Here is a 5880-nt window from a genome sequence, read left to right on the forward strand (position 1 = left end):
GCCCGCGGCGCCTCCCCCGCCCGTGGTACCGCACGCACCCGCTCGACACCTTTACCGCCTTCCCTACCCAAAACGCCGCCTCCCACGCAGCGAGGGCTTCTTCTGAAGCGCCGCGCGCTGGTGCTGGCAGCGAGGAACACAGCGATCCTCAGCTAATAGTATCGGCGAGGTCTGTTAGCTCTCACTCTGCGGATGCGCTGCCAGAGAAAAGGGGAAAACACGATGGGGAGGGGAGGGAAGACGGTAGAAAGGAGATACAGGCACTGACCTGGGGAATGAGCTGGCAGTGGCTGGTAAAAGGGCAATTGCTGAGATTTGTTGCAAAAAAGGACATTTGCTCTGTTTCTCATCGTTAAAAAAAGAAAAAAAAGGTTAATTAGCCTACATTTGGTAGTTTTTTTTCCAGTGTGAGGTGTCCCTTAGCCCACCTCTGGTAAGAATGCTCTGCTGATGATCCATAGAGCTAATCCATAATGGAGCTAAAAGACATTTCTCTAATTGCCAGAGCACTCAACTATTTATGGTGTTGTGTTTTACAGGGTGTTATAACAGCTTAGCAGGAGGAAAGTGGTTAATCACCAGAGAGGGGAGAAAGCTCAGCTATACAAATTCAGAACAAGAATAAATGAGTATAAACTTGCTACGCATTAATATCACTTGGAAACAGAAGGCTTCTAACTATAACAGGGTGATGTCTCCTCTGGCGGTTTGCCTTCCTTGCTAGTTTACACAAGACAAACTTAAGATTCCTCCTGAGCACAGTATTTTTTTTCCCCAAATCATCTTCCTGTTTCCATTACTCATTTTTGGTTGAGCTTTTACATACTTGTTCTGGCTGATAAAATGAATCAGCAGATGACTTCAGCCTCTCAAAGTACAATCTAATCCATGGAGAAGATGGTGGTTGTTCTCAGTTTGTCCGTTGTACTTTTTTTCTCTGTAAAGGGACCTGCCAAAATAAAACCAGTCATGTTAAAAAAACAACCATAAAGGGATGTCACCAGCGAGATCTGAGATTACTAAAAATGAATATTTTAAATTGTGCCTTTTTTGCCATTTCTGACAGCCAAATCAAATTCATACTGTTTTTGTGCTATTTAGTTTTCTGTATCTCTCAAACCAGTGCAATGCTGCAATCATTGAGGATTCACTGTTGTATTGTTTTTTTTGCAAAGGGAACTGATTTGCTTTTTTTCTCTTTCATTATTAAAATAAAGACACATTCTTACCATAGTTGAATCAGAATTTCATTTAACATACTTTTTAAGCAATCAAGTCCATTTTAAGAGCTATCCTGAAAACAGTTTTTCTGTACTAGAATATTACTAGATATTTCTTTACATCGTCTTGCATAGTTATAGTTAACAAAGAAAAATGTATATTAGTTATCTTTAAAGTAGTTACTAATTAACTTTTCTCGTTCCTAGATCAGTATAATTCTGAATTACTATATAAGCATATTTTAATCATTCATTCAGTCTTTGAAATTTGCCTCAACATAGGCTTTGCAGAGCAAACATCATCAAGTCTTTTCAGTTAGTGTTTTTTTTTTTTTAATTCTACAAATAGTTTGGTCATTATCAATGAGTTGCTTCAGGATAATGTAGGTGTGGCTAAGATCAGGATCACACCTGACACTGAAATTTGTCACGCTCTAATTTTATTAGTCAAGGTGGTGTTGCAGCTTCCTGTTTTCTTATAAGTTAAATTACATTCTGCTTTTGAACTGTTTTCCTTAGGTACTTCAGTACCTAACAAATGTATGATCAAAATCTGTCATGAAATTTCTCAGATCAGGGAGGGAGAATGAATAAGGCTGACAGAAACCCACTTTTCTGCCTGTGCCATCCCTGAGTACTAGTTAGAACAGCTCTAAATTTAGCAATGCTTTGAAGTCTTCAGTCGGCACCGCTTTCCTGGCAGTCACTGGCAATTGCTGAAGTACAACATGCTCTGGGTCCACTCCTTCATCAGGGCTGGGACAGCAAGCCCCTCCAGCAATCAGACTAGCTTGTCCATATGACTGATAGTGAAAATGATCAGATTTGCCTATGATAACTCAGGATGTCTGTGACTGAGCCAGAAATAGAACCTCACGCTCAAACTCCCACTCCTGTGACTTAATCACAAGCCTGTTTTTTCATACTAACAGCAACTAACAGTGACAGCTGGCTTTGCTGTTTGTAAAGCAGATTTTCAACAGGAAGTAACTAAGAATCTTCTACAATCTCTATGGCTACAATAAAAAACTCATGCTAGAATTATGAGCACTAATACATATTCTAAGTGTAGCTCAAAAATTACACTGTTATAAAACAATCATATCAAGTAAGATTGTGCATTATGGGCTTTCTGTACAATTACTACATTTTCTTAAGTTGGACAGATCATGGTCTGGCAAACTAATTCTCCTTACAATCAAAACTCATTTGCTGGACTAAGGAGTATTTGGGGGGGTGTTTTTTTTTTCCTAAGTAAAACTCACCCACCTATATACAAAGTATCTCTGAGACAACCTTGTTGTGGAATAAACTGATTAGAAAGTCCTGGCATGTCGCTTAACATGTAAACATGTTAACATGTAAAAAGTATACACACACACAGACACAAATATCATACCTTTCAGGTATTCCCTTAAATAAAATTTAAGTTCAATGAGTTTTCTGTGCAGCCAACCAGTGGATGGCAGTATTCCACGCACCATTCAGTTGATTCTGGCAACATAGTACTTAAAGCAGGTGAGTGCTTCTCAACCACAACTGATAAAATCAGTATCTAGGGAGAAAAGTTTCAACAGTCCACAAATTAGTGTAATGAGTCAAAATTGCAATGACAGCTATCTGCAATACACAAAGTTTCATCACGTTTGTTTATGAACCAAAACTATGTAAGTGTTTTTTACTGTCCCTGGGAGCAGGTTTCACTGTTTTATTTCAAAATTAAATACAGAATGGAGCTTAGATTTTTCCTAAAGACTCTGCAATCAAAAAGTAGCTATATATAGTCCAATAACGGAAAACTATCTTAGTTCTTTGTTTACCTGAGCAGTATGTAACATTTCAACCATAGCTCCTGGAAGGACATTACCAAGCCACATGCAGAACCACATCCAAGATCTTTACTTGGAGTACCTAAATTCCTTCCATGGCCAAAACTTTCCCAAATCATTATCTTCCCTAGCCCATCCCTGAAGTCTACATGCACTGGTTGCAAAGTTTTAAATTGAATGTTTGAAACCTAGTAGGTTATGTTGTTGCAATCTCTGTATGAACACTTTTGTGCATTAAAGATGATTCACATAGTGCCTCTGATCCACCTCAGCTAAACAGGAGTAAATGGAGACTAAATCAAAGAGCTGTCTCTACACAATCCTTCGCACTATTTTACCTAGAACGATCTTAAAAGACACTCTAAATTAAACTGCATGACTTCTGCAGGCAGGATTTCCTCATTCCTAGGTGTCCAGTTTTAAGTAATTTTTGTAAGAACAGAAGAGATCCAGGGCCCGTACAATCTGGGCAGGTAACAGATGGTACAGAGCCTGAAACAGCAGCTTGCACAGAAAAGTGCAATTATTCTGCAAGAGGGAGATGGTGGATAATTACGACTACTCAAGATCTCTTTGTAACTTCTCAGTCATTGGGCTTTGCAAATAAAACACAATAGTTAATGTCGACTCAAAATTGTATTTGCAAAACAACCCCAGATTTTCTTGTTGCCTCTATAAACATCCGATCCCCTTCTGAAGCAAGATGCTTAGTCTCCCAAACTTGCTGGGGCAACGACTTCCATGTTCGTATTATCTGTGCAGAAATATTTCCTTTTATCAGCCTGTATCAGACGTGGCAGATTCAGGTGAAATTACACGGGCCTTGTTCTCAACATGAGAATGCTGCTAGAATAGTTTCCCTAATAGCAATTCTTATGCTCTCCTTTGCCAGAGGTGATATGCACCTCTGATACTATTCATTCACAGAGGAGACATGCACCTCTGATATGTTCATTCACCATATTTCTCCCGCAACATGCTCTATTCTAGTAGACAGGATTATTTTGCAATGGCAAATGACCACAGTTTCCAGTAGTTTGCCCTCTGCAATATGGAATATTAAATACATTTACATATAACTTGCATAATTACAGGAAAGAAATTTTGTTTTTATGCAATCAGCAAGCATTGCATGAATTTGGGTAAGTCTGGTAGCAGACATACTAAGATGTGACAACTTTGGATTGGAATATATTGTACTTAAGAGAGAAGACTGTATTCTTTTATCAGTCATAAGCCTAAGAAAGGCATACTGAAAGGCTCAAAACCATTGGGCTAGCAACAAAAGAATTATAGATATTTGTGGCAGAGTTCAATAATGATAAATATAAAAGAAAAAAACATTCTATTTTATATTTAGCATTTCATTGTTACAAAATAATTGCCAAAGAAATTGGAAAACTGAATTGTAATTCCTTCACACTAGGAAAACCAAAATATTAACAGCATTTTTTACTAAATTAGTAAATATTTTCTTATCTCTTATTCCTGTACCCCACACTCAGATCTTGTAAGAAATAACTTTGCTGGGCTGCATTAAGTATTTCTTTATGTGTTAAAACATAAAAGCTTCTCAATTTATCACATCTTTGGAAAAACAGCAGGTACTGAATAAATGAATATGAGCTGCAAACTATTACCAAATTCTAATTTGCCTGTTTAGTTTTGGAGGAGTATATGTAGAAAGGAAAAATGTACACAACCGTGAGACACCATCTTTGAAATTTAACCTTTTGTACTATCAAAATGCAGCTTTATCTTTTAAGGAGCAAGAAAAATGCAAGCAAATGTCACTGTATAATAGAGATTCTCAGAAAAATCTTCAGAATGCAAGGGGATGCAAAACCACAAAGGAGAGAACGAGACCAAATAAAGCTTTGTGGGTAAAGATAGTGTTCTTTATTAAATGAACTTGTATAGCGAGAATATGCAGATATGCTTTTGGGCAAACAAAGTTTGAGAGAGAGACTCCCACGCTAAATACACCCTTAACATTTGTTCTCAGGTTGTAATTTGATACTTAGCAATTAGATCATCTGAGAAAGGACGTTCTTGGTGCACACCTCTACCTGCAACCCTAATCTTGTGCATGTCTTAAGGTCATACCTACAGCTGTGCTTCAGCTGTTTCACATGAAAAGAAATAATATCTGTTTTTAAAAATAGGGAGAAAAAAACCACACCGTATTATTTTAGAATTGCATTTGGAAAACTGCAAGAAAAAAAAAACACTAAAAACTGAGAGTATACTTGATGACTGCACAAAAACGAATTTCCTCGAGGGCATTAAAGGAATAATAAAAAAAAAGTGCTGGAAAATGCCTTAACCTGTTTACCTGAGAGAATCGGCATCCCTTGGAGCTGCTCTGTGTGAGGAGGGGACGGTGGTATTGCACAGGTAGATACAGGCATCGCGTTCCCACTGGAGTAACGTGCGCAAACTAGTACTAAAATAAATGGGGAAGGGGGAGCAGATGTTAATTGCTGCATATATATCGCTCAGGCTAAAACCCTGCACTTTTCAGAGATGAGGATAAACACCTTCTGTTACGGAGAGCATCGTGAAACCTTGTAACTAGGCCCACGCAGTACCTGAGCGAGGGGGACTGGCGCCTGCAGAGGGAACGACTCTCTCGCTGTGTTGTATTAAATATACACCCCAAGCAGAGGCCAGAGGCGCCGCGCAGCAGGCGGGCAGAGCGGAGGCGGCACCCTGGGGACACCCGCGGCCACGGCAGCGCCACTCACCGGCCCCGCTGCTGCGGTTCAGCCCAGGGCCCGTTTTCTCCGCATCAGTTTTCCCTCAGGAACCGACCCTCATCCCCGAGCAAC

The 5880-nt window shown here is 39.3% G+C and overlaps 1 long non-coding RNA gene across 2 annotated transcripts; it reads right to left on the reverse strand.

Annotated features, from left to right (window-relative positions):
- Window positions 1-102: 102 nt before the first annotated feature.
- On the reverse strand, window positions 103-5880 carry LOC146587362 (uncharacterized). 2 transcript variants are annotated; one of them, XR_014897672.1, is made up of 5 exons: window positions 5797-5880; window positions 5385-5495; window positions 2620-2775; window positions 827-949; window positions 103-197 (listed from the first exon to the last, which is right to left on the reverse strand). It is a non-coding gene; the product is annotated as an uncharacterized LOC146587362 (long non-coding RNA). The 2 variants fall into 2 exon arrangements; XR_014897671.1 differs by lacking the exon at window positions 103-197 and having other exon boundaries at window positions 627-949.

The sequence above is a fragment of the Rhea americana genome, unplaced genomic scaffold (genome assembly GCF_003343005.1).
Source record: "Rhea americana isolate MKP2758 unplaced genomic scaffold, rheAme1 scaffold_6, whole genome shotgun sequence".
Taxonomy (NCBI): Eukaryota; Metazoa; Chordata; class Aves; order Rheiformes; family Rheidae; genus Rhea; species Rhea americana.